A 14,910-nucleotide genomic window follows, 5' to 3' on the forward strand; every position below is an offset into this window, starting at 1 on the left:
CACGCGCGCGGGGAGCCCCCAACTTCGCCAGCGGGAGCGATTGCCTCTAGCGCGCGTGGGGAAAGAGTGATCTCTATTAGGATCGATGCTCACCCAAAGCTCTTCCTCCCAGCGGCACCGTAGGCAAGGCGATCGGATGTGCGTCCAACTCTCGGTGGGTTCTTCGTTTCGGAGGCAGCTTTGCCCCCTTCCACACACACACACAACACTCCAAAAAGGCAAATGCGAAGCGGAGTCGAAGCGCACAACAAAGGAGTCGATCAGGAGAGGCAGGTACAATCCAAGTTGGGAGATGGGGCGAAGGGAGGCGGCTCTGCTGCGCTTTGCCCTCCGGAGGAGGCGGCTGGGTCTGAGGAGGGACTGGCGAGCGTGGTCCGGTTGTAAGCGATCCGCAGCGCAAAGGAAACATCCCCGTTTCCTGTTACATCAGTCCCAGACCCCGCCCGCCGGGAGGATTGGGTTACTTTCTTGGCAAGCCGAGCGCTGCTCTCTTTCTCTTCCCGGAGACGCGCTCCCGGTGCGAGCGCAGGGCTGCTGCTTGTTGCTGCTTTTTCCACCTTCTTTAACCGACCGTCCTGAAACTTGCCTGCGCGCACCCAGGAACTGAAGTGAGGCGCGGGACAGCGAAAGCTCTCCACCTAAGAGGCATAGAAAACGTGCAGCAATAAAGCCGCTGGAACGTTTGCAAAGCTAAGCATTGTCCGGTGTGGTTTCAGATTGGATGGGAAACCTTGTGTGGAGGTGGGGTTGGGCTAGATGACCCTCAGGATCCCTCTTAACTGTTAGATCACACAGGTTCTCAAGGCAACGAAAGTGGAAAGCTGTCATAAATCCCCTTGCAGCCTACCTTTCTCCATTGCATCCTGCCTTTCTTTGAAGGAGCTCAAGGCAACATGCAGATCCTCACAACGACCCCAGGATGTAGGCTGCTTAGGCACAGCGATTGTGCATGACCCAAGGTCATCTAGCAAACTTCAGGGGAGAATTGGAATCTGGAGACTCCTTGGCTCTTGCGTGATGCTCAGTCTAAACTACTGCATTGCTCTGGTTTAAGTGGGGCATGGAGGTGCAACAGAGGAGAGGCAGTGTGGTGTAGTGGTTAGAGTGCTGGATTACTGCTGAGGTTCAGAATATGATGTGGAGAGGCCTCTGGTTGAATTGCCTGTGATTCCCCACCCTGCCTCAAAAGTAAAAGCAGATGCTGGAAGTCTGTACGGGGCAGGTTACTCATTTCTTTACAGTGGTACCTCGGGTTACAGATGCTTCAGGTTACATACACTTCAGGCTACAGACTCCGCTAACCCAGAAATAGTACCTCGGGTTAAGAACTTTGCTTCAGGATGAGAACAGAAATCGTGCTCCAGTGGCGCGGCAGTAGCAGGAGGCCCCATTAACTAAAGTGGTGCTTCAGGTTAAGAACAGTTTCAGTTTAAGAACAGACCTCTGGAATGAATTAAGGACTTAACCCGAGGTACCACAGTACAGTGTTTTTCCAGCCACATCACACATTTACATCACATGGATTCCCTCCACCAAGAATCACAGGAGCTGCAATTTGCCTCTCACAGCCAGAACTACAATTCCCAGCTCCCTTAACCAACTATGGTTGCCAGGAAGTCTTAAAATGCCTGGTGTGGATGTGGCTATGCCCAAGCTACCATTTGCCCCACAGTGCTGCTTATACATGCCATGAAACGCACGGAGTGACTTTGAGGCACTCAGCCTAACCTCTCTCGCAGGGGTGATGTGAAGACAAAGTCATCATGAGATTGGGTATGTGCTTGAATGACTATGCTTGAGCGTGCTGTGATGGAATAAACATATCATCATCATTAAGCAGCACTTGCTTTTATCCAGTTGCTGGATAAAGCTACACTTAGTACTCTTCAGTGATTAAGACCAATCACCCAAATCCCCATTACCTTTCTAGAACTAAGGTTACAACAGATGCCCTCAGCATATTTAGAGGGGAGATACTGGAGAATGGCTTCTATGCAGGGCCAGATTTAGATTTGATGAGGCCCTAAGCCAGGCACAGGCAAACTCGGCCCTCCAGCTGTTTTGGGACTACAACTCCCATGATCCCTAGCTAACAGGACCAGTAGTCAGGGATGATGGGAGTTGTAGTCTCAAAACATCTGGAGGGCAGAGTTTGCCTATGCCTACCCTAAGCTACTGACGGTAATGGGGCCCTTTATATGTCCAGCTGTCCTTTGTCAACAACAAATTATTGCTGTTTTTTGTGTTGAAAAGCTTGGGGGGGGGGAGAGGATCCCAGGATCGACCAGAGGCATCCCGCGATCCACCTGTTGGACAGCCCTACTTACTACATGGTAATTTATGGACGTAATAGGTATCTAAAGCCATTTGCACATAACAAAATATGTATTTTATCAAAGCAATTGTTGTAATTGTTGAACTGAAATACAATTAAGAAGAAGTATATTAATAGTGAAATACAATTAAGAAGAAGTAAAGTAAACACCACCTTGCCAACAAAGGTCCGTATAGTTAAAGCTGTGGTTTTCTCAATAGTGATGTATTGAAGTGAGAGCTGGACCATAAAGAAGGCTGATCGCCAAAGAATTGATGCTTTTGAATTATGGTGCTGGAGGAGACTCTTGAGAGTCCCATGGACTGCAAGAAGATCAAACCTCTCCATTCTTAAGGAAATCAGCCCTGAGTGCTCACTGGAGGGACAGATCCTGAAGCTGAGGCTCCAAGACTTTGGCCACCTCACGAGAAGAGAAGACTCCCTGGAGAAGACCCTGATGTTGGGAAAGATGGAGGGCACAAGGAGAAGGGGACGACAGAGGACGAGATGGCTGGACAGTGTTCTCAAAGCTACCAGCATGAGTTTGACCAAACTGCTGGAGGTAGTGGAAGACAGGAGTGCTTGGCGTGCTCTGGTCCATGGGGTCACAAACTAAATGACTAAACAACAACAACAACAATTATTAAGCTCTAACTGTATGTAGATTTTATTTTGTTTGTTTTTTATCTTATATTTTGGAAATGTACATCCAGGTTTTTTCCATTTGAATTTTTTTGGGGCCCCAAGAAAGTGGGGCCCTAAACTATAGCTTGTTCAGCTTATATGTAAATCCGGCGCTGCCCATATGGATCGCAAATGTATATATGGATGCAATCAGGTGGAGGACATCACAAGCTATTTGCTGATTTCCCCTTTGTATGCATCGCCCAGAGGGAAATCTATATTGCCAATTTTTCATTGCCTTCCAGGTCAATCCGCACTGGAAGTGAGAGTTCAACTCCTAGCAGATAAACACCTATATACTATACACCAGGTAGCCAAATTTGCACCGGCAGCCAAGAAGCCAAATTCCAGCTATGTGAATGCACTCCAGTCTTAAGTTTTAATGTTGTAAATTTCTTTTTATGTTATCTGCTACAGGTTACATTATAGGGTTTTAGATTAAAGTTTCCTTTTATTCTCTACTGTCCATTGTAAAGGCCTTTGGCGATATACGATAAAATAGATTGAGTACTCTTAGCCTAACTGACCACTCTCTCCCTAAAGAGAAAATTTAATCCCTCAAATCCCTAAATACTCACACACATGCTTTGCTGAAATGGTTGAAAATTTACAAGGAACTGAGCAGCAAAGGAAGATGTGTCCGTCCTCAGATCTGCTTTGGTCTTTTAGGCTGCGTGAGTCACCTTCATGGAAGCTAGTGAGATTTAGTTCCTAGTATACCTATTTGGGTATAGGGATGCGGGTGGTGCTGTGGGTTAAACCACAGAGCCTAGGACTTGCTGATCAGAAGGTCGGCAGTTCAAATCCCTGCGATGGGGTGAGCTCCCGTTGCTCGGTCCTAGCTCCTGCCAACCTAGCAGTTCAAAAGCACCTCAAAGTGCAAGTAGATAAATAGGTACTGCTTAGGCAGGAAGGTAAACGGCGTTTCCGTGCGCTGCTCTGGTTCGCCAGAAGCAGCTTAGCCATGCTGGCCACATGACCCAGAAGCTGTACGCCAGCTCCCTCGGCCAGTAAAGTGAGATGAGCACCGCAACCCCAGAGTCAGCCATGACTGGACCTAATGGTCAGGGCTTCCTTTACCTTTATACCTATTTGGGATTCCCCCCACCCCATAAACACACATAGGATCAGTCTGCCATTGTATCAAATGCACATAAGCCCTCGCAAGCCCAGGGTGGATCTCAGCCTGCCTGCAGATTTGCCTCACACAGAAGATGTCTCAGCTGTGCAGGGAATCCCCATACCATATTGCACCTATTTTTAGCACGCACGGAAAGACCTTTCGGTGGGAGCGTCCCCCATAGTTCAGTTGCAGCCCTGAAGCACCTCTTTGGAAATGTGCAAAATTCTTGGCCAAGGAGGCAGACCCATGGCATCTGAGAATGCCGGAGCAATCCAATCTGTGCAAATCTCTTGGCAACCTCCAGCTTTCTGCAACTAGTTGCCGCAGGGACACAGCTTCAATGCTGCTGTCGTTCTACCTAACCTCTCCCCTGTTCTACCTAACCTCTCCCCTACCTAACCTCTCCCCTCCCTGTCATGTCTTTGCCCTCTGGTTTTAGAAACCTGGTGGTGGTGACTCCAACGTTCTGGAACTCAGAGGTGCTTAAAGCTAGACAGAGGCCAGCAAACATCAGTAGATTCCTTCAGGATGAGCTTAAAGAGACCCAGTGCTCTGATGGGCAAGCCCTGCCTCTCTTCACAGGACTATCAGCTCTGCAAAGCAATGGACTGGGAAATATGAATAGTCATTTTATGCCACATTTCTTTCTTTTCTTTTTTTTAAAAAAAGGAAGATGTTTATAATAATATACAGGGCTGGATTTAGGTTTGATGAGGCCCGAAGCTACTGAAGGTAATGGGGCCCGTTATATGTCCAGCTGTCATTTGTCAACAACAAATTGTCGCTGTTTTTTGTGTTGAATGTATGCTATATGGTAATTTATGGACCTAATAGGTATCTAAAGCCATTTGCACATAACAAAATATGTATTTTATCATAAAATACATACTTTATGTAGGCATCCTATATATAGAAATGAGCAAATTTTAGGGAGGAGGCTAGCAGACGGGGCCCATTACTTACATCATAGGAGCCTACACAACACAAAACACTGTTGCTGTATGTAGGTTTTATTTTATTTGTTTTTTATCTTATATTTTGGAAATGTACATCCAGTTTTCTTCCCTTTAAGTTTTTTTGTGGCCCCCCAAAAGAGTAGGGCCCTAAGCTATAGCTTCTTTAGTTCATACGTAAACCCAGCACTGATAATATAGAAGAAAATGATCAGACAACAGCATTGCAAATCCAATCGTTAAAACCAGTTACAAATCAGAGAGTTTAAAAAACCTGAATCAGATGAAAAACGAATATAAGGTAAAATAAAAATAATATGCACCCTATAAGACTTGGATTTTTCATATCATGAAACCAGGAATAAAGGGATCAGAGAAGGGGCTTGAAAGTATGGTTTGATTTGAGTATCATCAAATAATGGAGTTTTTCAAACAGGACAGGAAAATTGGCTTTCAGGTGGAAAAATCAAAACTAGAGACTGAACTGTTAGAACCCAATACTAAGAATTTATCAAGAATGTATAACTTGTTGCTGAAATGGAATACACAGGACGAAACAGTCAAATCGGCTATGATTAAGTGGGCACAGGATGTTGGTCATAACATTATGTCAGCTGACTGGGAATGGTTATGGAACACCGGTATTAAATTTACGGCATGTAATGCCTTAAAGGAAAACATTATGAAAATGGTCTATAGGTGGTACATGACCCCAGTCAAGCTGGCAAAAATTTATCATTTGCCCGATAACAAATGTTGGAAATGTAAAGAGACTGAAGGTACCTTCTACCACCTTTGGTGGACATGCCCGAAGATTAAGGCTTTCTGGGAAATGATCTATAATGAAATGAAAAAGGTACTTAAATGTACTTTCTCTAAAAAACCAGAGGCCTTTCTCTTGGGCATTGTCGGCCAATTGGTGTTAAAGAGGGATAGAATTTTTTTTATGTATGCCACAACAGCAGCAAGAATACTCATCGCAAAGTATTGGAAGACACAAGATCTACCCACGCTGGAAGAATGGCAGATGAAAGTGATGGACTATATGATATTGGCCGAGATGACAGGCAGAATCCGTGACCAAGGAAAAGAGACGGTGGAAGAAGAATGGAGAAAATTTAAAAGTTATCTTAAGGACTATTACAAACTTGATGAATGTTAGAGTGTTGTGGTTTTTAGGAACAAGGGGATACAGTGATATAAGGTCAGATCACAGAGATAACTAAGATGACAGAGGTTGGAAAGTAACAATTGGGAGTTGCTATAAAATTATGGACATTGGGATGCAGAAAGGGGGGGGTATGGGGGAGTCCCAGAAAAGAGGATTATGAAAAAAACGTTATGAAACTATACGTGTTTGTATGTCTTTTTAAGTGTTTGTTTGTTTCTAAAAATTCTGTAAAACTAATAAAAATTCTTTAAAAAAAAATAAAATGAAAGTATGGTTTGATTTGGATCAAGATTAAAGCAACGCAGAAAGAGAATTGGTCTGTTGTATGATGCTGACCTCTAGTGTTTAAGCACCAACCAGCCGCCTTTCGATACACAGCACTGCTATACATCCAGATTTTCCCACACATTACCGGGATTTCAAAGGTAGAATTGACGTCTGAGGGGAATTTCCTAAAAGCTGCTCTTTGTCCTGGATCTTAGACAAGTCAATCAGAAAGCTTAACAATTTGGAGGGTGGGAGGAGTGCCGTAATATATTTTTTTTAAAAAGGTAAAGACCCCTGACAGTTATATTAATAATCTAAAACTTGAGAGAACAATGTACAAGATCTACTACAGAAGCCACAAACAGAAAACTCATTCAAATTGTGTCCAAAAGGAAGATTCAGTCTTTAAAGTTCCTTTAGCCAGGCTCCTGTAGATATCAACAAAGATAAGTTTGATCAAACAAAGTGTCAGTGATGTTACGCACAAGAATTAGACAGGGTGCCAGCGTTTGTCACCTGGTTCACCCATGAAGAGTCTCGGGCTTCTTCAGTAAATTCTCTCTCACGATTTTGATATATTTATAAACATTCACTGGTGGTATAAACCAAAACTTGTTAGTGTTTAAACAAGATTTCTAAATAATATCTGAACAGACAAGTGCAAAAGTCTATACAGTGGTGCCTCGCAAGACGAAATTAATCCGTCCCGAGAGTCTCTTCGTCTTGCGGTTTTTTCATCTTGCGAAGCACGGCTATTAGCGGCTTAGCGGCTTAGCGGCTATTAGCGGCTTTAAGAAAAAGGAAATGAACTCGCAAGACGTTTTGTCTTGCGAAGCAAGCCCATAGGGAAATTTGTCTTGCGAAGCGAATCAAAAAACGCAAAACCCTTTCGTCTAGCGAGTTTTTCATCTTGCGAGACATTCGTCTTGCGGGGCACCACTGTACTTACAGTCTATATGTTATATTTCTTCTTGGCTTAAGCTACAATATTTAATTTCTTTCTTCAGGAAATTCTCCTTCAAGATTTTGGTGTATTTACATACATTCATTGGTGATATAAACCAAAACCTGATTAACCTTTAAACACTCATTATATAATTTCTGAGAATATAGAATTGGCAGCATAGGTTCATTTCTTCAATCATCACAAGACAAGCAGACTTGGCTCCTCTCAAAGAATTCTGGGAAGTGTAGTTTGTTAAGGGTACTGAAAGTTGCTTGGGAACCTCTATTCTCCTTGTGGAAGTACCATTCCCAGAGTGCTTTAACAATCAATTGCTCTTCACAGGGAACCCTGCACATTGTAGCTCTGTGACAGGACTAGGAATCTTCTCACAACTTTCAGCCCCCAACTTTCAGCTGGGCATGAAAATAGACAGAGCAGAGTTTGACAGCAATGAGACCAAGAATGATGGGGAATAACTGGACGACGACCAAGACAAGTTGCAGGCCCCAAATGTGCTCACAGTGGATTGTGCCTGGCTAGAGATTTGCTGCAGACTTTTCTTTTCAAATCCCACAAGCTAATTACTAGGAAGCAAGCACATTTTGCCCGCCTGCGCTCCTTTTATTTACTTGGTCCGCAAAGGCATCCTAAACCAAAGGAAGCCCCACATGTTTTCGTATATGTCAAGCAAAAAGCTAGGCAGAAGAACATTCTTAAGACACCGCCACAAACGGGGGGCGGGGGGGGGACTTTTTCTTTTCTTTACAGCCCACCATGCTTTTGTATTGCATGTTATAGAAATAGAGCGTTTCCGTCACCCAACAGCTTTAAAAGCATGTGTCATCGTCGCTCATGTCACCAAGTGCGAGCTTGAGACAGTCGATTCTTAGCAAAAAAAAGCTTTCAAAGTAAACCCCATCTTACAGCAATTATTCCCCAGGCTAAGGAATGTTCTGTCACCATCTATTTCCAGCATATTGGCTGACGGAACTGAAAGGAAATAAATGATGTTCACAGCCTTTCATTACAAAAAAGAAAGATGGAGAGAAAGCAGTGATTGACATATAATTAACGGTGGAACCCCAGTTGCACTATACCATTTCAACAAAATGTGTTATTTTCCATATATCACCTCCTACATTTGCAGTAGTTCATCTGCCCTGCAGATCCAGCAGCCTGTTTCGCAGCTTCTATATCTTTCATGCAGCTTCTTGAATGAGGGGTTAATGGCTGCTGTTGCCCTGTGTTTTGCCAGCTGTACCCTGAGGAGCTTACCTGAGCATTAAGATCAGCATCTGAAACTGCTCTGTGGCCTGACTTAGGAGTCAGCTATTTACCTTTACCTTTATACAGCTGTGCGGGACGTGGGTGGTGCTCTGGGTTAAACCACAGAACCTAGGACTTGCTGATCAGAAGGTCGGCGGTTCGATTCCCCGCGACGGGGTGAGCTCCCATTCCTCAGTCTCAGCTCCTGCCAACCTAGCAGTTCGAAAGCATGTCAAAGTGCAAGTAGATAAATAGGTACCACTCCGTCAGGAAGGTAAATGGTGTTTCTGTGTGCTGCTCTGGTTCGCCAGAAGAGGCTTAGTCATGCTGGCCACATGACCCGGAAGCTGTACGCTGGCTCCCTCAGCCAATAAAGTGAGATGAGCGCCGCAACCCCAGAGTCTGTCACGACTAGACCTAATGGTCAGGGCCCCCTTTACAGTGGTGCCCCGCAAGACGGATGCCTCGCAAGACGAAAAACTCACTAGACGAAAGGGTTTTTCGGTTTTGCGTTGCTTCGCTAGACAAATTTCCCTATGGGCTTGCTTCGCAAGATGAAAACGTCTTGCGCTTTTTTCTTAAAGCCGCTTGAAGAGGCGCAGTTGCGACGGACCGTGCTTCGCAAGACGAAAAACATCGCAAGACGAAAAGACTCGCGGAACGAATTATTTTCGTCTTGTGAGGCACCACTGGACCTTTACCTTATACAGCTGCAAACAAAACGTTTTCAATGTGCTGCAAAGCGCAATATACAAATGTGACACTAGATGGCGATAGTGAGCTATGCCAAATTAAATGTATTTTTCAAAACTTTTTTCAAAAAGCATTTCACAGCGTTTTTTAAATATGTGTGTAGATTCCACCTTAGAATCATAGAATTGTAGAGTTCGAAGAAACCCCAAGGGTCCAATCCCCGGGAACGCACATGGAACATAGAAAGTTGCCTTGTGCCAATTCTGTCTATTGTCTACTTTTGAACCTGGGCAGCCTGAAGTCATGGTGGCTTTGAGGAAATGAGCTTACACTCCATTGGGTTACTCCTGCTCTCCTGCTCTGGAGAGGCAATATTCACATCTCTGCTATTCTAAAACTAGCAAACATTGCACACTGTGGGTGATTAGGCGTAACAGCTGAGCTTAGCAGAACGACTGACATTACCATCATGGAAACCAAGGAGCAGAAGGTCAGGCCTCCACAGGAAGACCATCAAACAGGTGCAACATCTGTGGAAAATGAGCCGATGAGATATCTGTGGGATACTGACCAGGGATAACCCATTGAGAGGTTGAGTCTATTCCTATTGAAGATGCAGGCTGGCTTTTTCATGTTGCTTCCCCCCCCCCCAGTTGTTGAAGATAAATTATAAGGACATGTTAGTCTAATACAAAGGTAGCCAACGTGGTTCGTGGCTTCCAGATGGTGGAGTCCCTGTGGAATCAAACAAATCTGAACCTTAACATACACAGCAGTCGGCACTTCCTTAAGAGCTGTCCAGGGTCAAGAGACATTAGAAGAGGGGTGAGAAACCTGTGGCTCTCCAGATGTTCTGCAATCTTCTGCTCATGCAACGCCACTGATGCAGCCACACAAATGCTTTAGCATGTAGCCAAACCTTGTGTAGATCCGCATTGTTAAGTTCTGGGCGAACATATCAGACGACACAGCGATTCTTCCAAAGCAGCTCTTTATTTGTAAGCTGGAACAGAACTGAACTGAGGAGCTCATTCAGCCTGCTTATATAGAGCTCCAGAACAATGTAACTGTTGCCATTTTCTAAAACTATCCAATCACTGAACGTCACTTTCGATCCTTCATTTGCATACAAACTATCCAGTCACTGAACGTCACTTTCGATCATTCATTTGCATAACTATCTACAGTATCCCCCTGCTGGCCCAGGGTGAGAACTTCAGTACATAACACACATAGTCCACATTTTCACTTCCCAATTAAGATATCCAGATTGGTTTTTTTAAAATAATTCACAGTGCTATCTTATAAATGTCTTCTCAGAAGTTATGTTGTTTGGTTGAAAGCCACTTTGAGTTGCCCCAGGGGCAAGATGGAGTGACTAATAATAATAATAATAATAATAAGAAGAAGAAGAAGAAGAAGAAGAAGAAGAAGAAGAAGAAGAAGAAGATTTAGTTCAGTGGGACTTGCCCCCAGGTAGCAATGGGGGAGAAATTCAGTTCAGTTTTCATTTAAAGGCAATCATACCTTATTCACACTTTCTGAAACTTGTGAACCAAAATACACCCATCCTTCAAAATTCACAGTTCTCTGAATTTCGCAGTTCTCTAGCCAAGTAATATGTTGATGAAACTAAAATCTCCAAAATGCATTGCGGTAGGGGAAACTGCAAACAGAAATCATATTATATTAGGAGAAATTCACACAAAAATGTTGGGGGGATTTTCAAGATGACATTTAATCGCAAAAGGATGTGGAAATGCGGGGAAGTGAAGACTGCAAAAATGAGAAACAGGGAGAAACTGAAATGAGCAGAATCACCCATCCCTGCTCCCAGGGAAACATGTATAGGATTGAAAGCCATCATTTCACAAAGGATTCAGTCAAATTCCCCCAACCACACCTAGGACAAATATTTGCTTCTCTGTATGCAAGCATCCTCTTTGAAATGTTCGTCTTAATTCTTCCAGAGTTCACATCTGATCGGGTTTAAGGCAAAGCGCTCATATGATGTGCCAACAGCTGCAATTTAACCAGGCCCTTTGAGCCTACTTTGAGAAGAGGAGTGAATGAGAAGGGAGAGCAGGATTTGGTATTTCAGCTGAAACCTGAATCCAGAGACCAGCTGAAGTTTACAGAACACCAGCCGGCCCTACATGCTAAGAATTCTTGACTAAACAAGAAATGGAGTCTGTCCCCCTACGGTTTCCAATGTAATGTTTATTTCTCCTCGCTATTATGGTGATCATACAAATGACAAAAGAAGTAAGCTGCTATAACAAAATATGTTTTAAAGGGCTTTTTAAAGCTTCTCTCTCTCTCTCTCTCTCTCTCTCTCACACACACACACACACACACACACACACACACACACGTTTGTCTATGCAAGGACGTTTTCTGTGGCAACTGTTCTTTGGACAAGTGCAGTGTGACAGGAGGCAAAGCTAAAGGTAAAGGGGCCCCTGACCATTAGGTCCAGTCGTGACCGACTCTGGGGTTGCGGCGCTCATCTTGCTTTATTGGCCGAGGGAGCCGGCGTACAGCTTCCAGATCATGTGGCCAGCATGACCAAGCCGCTTCTGGCGAACCAGAGCAGTGCACGGAAACGCCGTTTAGCTTCCAGCCAGAGCAGTACCTATTTATCTACTTGCACTTTGGCGTGCTTTCGAAATGCTAGGTTGGCAGGAGCAGGGACCAAGCAACGGGAGCTCACCCCATCACAGGGATTCGAACCGCCGACCTTCTGATCGGCAAGTCCTAGGCTCTGTGGTTTAACCCACAGCGCCACCCGCGTCCCGTGACAGGAAGTACTGATAAACAATGGTTCTGTGTGACTTGTTGTGTGACTGTGTGACTGAGTCTCTTCCTTCCATATTTCAGTGAGAGAAGTAGAGAGAGAGTCTTGGACTCTTGTTGGACTCTAAGCATGCCTTGACATGGCAGTGGTGAACATCTGCATATATTTTCTACCAATATGCTTTTATGCCTGTCAAGTAAACCTCTACACTCGACCAAATCTTTATGGGGCCCTGAGTGTTTATTGTCTACTGTGTGTACCCCAAAGACGCTTCCAAGGAAGGGAATGTGTTGAGATGTAACTCTGCTGAGTACGGATACTGGCACACACATGCAGCAAAAGTAATAGTAGTAGTAGTAGTAGTAGTAGTAATAATAATAATAATAATAATAATAATAATAATAATAATAATAATTTATTTATACCCCACCCATCTGGCTGGGTTTCCTCAGCCACGCTGGGCAGCGTCCAACAGAATATTAAAATACAATAATCTATTAAACATTAAAAGCTTCCCTAAACAGGGCTGCCTTCAGATGTCTTCTGAAAGTCTGGTAGTTATTTTTCTCTTTGACATCTGGTGGGAGGGTGTTCCACAGGGCGGGTGCCACTACCAAGAAGGCCCTCTGCCTGGTTCCCTGTAAGTTGGCTTCTCTCAGCAAGGGAACCGCCAGAAGTCCGGGCAGAACAATGGGGGTGGAGACGCTCCTTCAGGTATACTGGATCGAGGCCGGACTAAATCTGGACTAAATCATCCATCAGAGGTTGATGGATTGATCCAACAGTTTTGTTGTCTGGAGAGGTCACTTCCTGGCTTGCATGATGGAGAAGCCGTTTTCAGCAGAGCCCAGTGACGGAAGCATGCAGCTGTATTGAGGCAGCACTGGGTGTTGTAATTTTGTGCCCAAACAATTTTGCGCCCGGGCCAAACACCCCTGTGGCCCTCCCATTCTACGTCACTGCCCGGTATTATCCAACTTTGTTACCATGTCTTTGATCTCTGACACTTTCCACCTTTCTACCTCATGTCAAAGTGAGGGCTTTGCCTCTGCCACTTGCAAACCAGTGGGGGCAGGGCTGGATTTAGGTTTGATGAGGCCCTAAGCTACTGAACATGATGGGGCCCTTTATATGTCCAGCTGTCCTTTGTCAACAACAAATTGTCATTGTCGCTGTTTTTTGGGTTGAATATATGCTACACAGTACAGTGGTACCTCTGGTTACGTAATTAATTTGTTCCGGAGGTCCATTCTTAACCTGAAACTGTTCTTAACCTGAAGCACCACTTTAGTTAATGGGGCCTCCCGCTGCCACTGCACAATTTCTGTTCTCATCCTGAAGCAAAGTTCTTAACCAAGGTACTATTTCTGGGTTAGCGGAGTCTGTAACCTGAAGCGTATGTAATCTGAAGCGTATGTAACCCGCGGTACCACTGTATGGTAATTTATAGACCTAATAGGTATCTAAAGGCATTTGAAAATGCAGGATGTAGGCACCCTATATATAGAAATGAGCAAACCAGTGATATTTTAGGGAGCAGGCTAACAGGCCATTACCTACACCATAGGAGCCTACACAACACAAAACACTGTTGCTGTATGTAGGTTTATTTTATTTGTTTTTTATCTTATATTTTGGAAATGTACATCCAGTTTTTTTCCTTTATTTTTTGGGGGCCCCCCAAAAAAGTGGGGCCCTAAGCTTTAGGTTGTTTAGCTTATACCTAAATCAGGCACTGCAGTGGGGGCAAGTAGCTGATGGCACAGCAAACACCCTGCTCTTGCTGAGACCACTCTTGACTGAAACACTGAATCCTTAATAGCTTTCGGATCTTACAAGGGAGCAGGGACTGGACACCACCTTCCAGCAGCAATTTCCTCACTATTGTCAGGGACAGGGCAGAGGAGGAATGGTGGAGACCGCCCCCCCAGCCTGACCCTTCCAGGAAGAAGGAGACAGTTCAGAATTACAACAGGGGTTTGAGGGAGGTCACAACTCAGAGGCAGATGAGGGGGAAAGCTGGGAAATAATGGGAGAGGAAGAAGAAGGCAAGAGCTGACGGACACGGTGTCTTTAGAAAGCATTCCAGACACAAACCCCTCCCAGAAACTGGTGGGCCTTGAAAATAGGAGAGCAAATATCTCAAAGGCAGAGGGACCTTTTCAGCTCCAGTAGCGATGACGCATGAGGAAGTGGGAGAGACAGAGGAGGTGGAGACTCACTTGGGACAATGTCATTATTCCAAGAGGCTGCGTTTCCAAGCCTCTCTCTGTGACTACCGAATAAAAAGCAGATGGTAAGGACTTTTCCTTGTCTTATCCATTCCTGGCAACCTCCTGTGGGGGTCGGATCCTCTGCCGCCTGACAACTATTCACTTCCTCAGACTTTTCAGATTTTAGACATGGACCTGTGTTCTTGTTGCCTGCAAAATGCCAGGTACCCTGCCGGTCCTGGATAACAACAACGCCATCCCTGAACAGAGACCAAGTTCTAGTATAATCTGGAAATATAAGCAGTTGGCCTGAAAGCCATCAAGTCACTGAGTTGCTGTTATGTACTGAGTTGAATAGGATCCAAAATGCAGCAGTCTGGTCCTAGAACAATAGGATTCAGAATGCAGCAGTCTGATTGGTCCACAGGAGCCACCCAATCCAGCTCCAGGTGGAAGTGAATCCGCAACCTGATTGGCCTACAG

At 44.7% G+C, this 14,910-nt stretch overlaps 1 protein-coding gene across 1 annotated transcript in view; it reads right to left on the minus strand.

Annotated features, from left to right (window-relative positions):
• The window catches only part of CALCRL (calcitonin receptor like receptor), an 86,981-nt gene extending 86,546 nt beyond the window's left edge, over window positions 1-435 (minus strand). Inside the window, exon 1 of the mRNA XM_081180772.1 lies at window positions 94-435. The gene's annotated coding sequence lies outside the window, so the exon portion shown is untranslated. The remainder of the gene's footprint in view (window positions 1-93) is intronic.
• Window positions 436-14,910: the final 14,475 nt, after the last annotated feature.

This window comes from Podarcis bocagei (assembly GCF_964188305.1).
Source record: "Podarcis bocagei genome assembly, chromosome: 1".
NCBI lineage: Eukaryota > Metazoa > Chordata > Lepidosauria > Squamata > Lacertidae > Podarcis > Podarcis bocagei.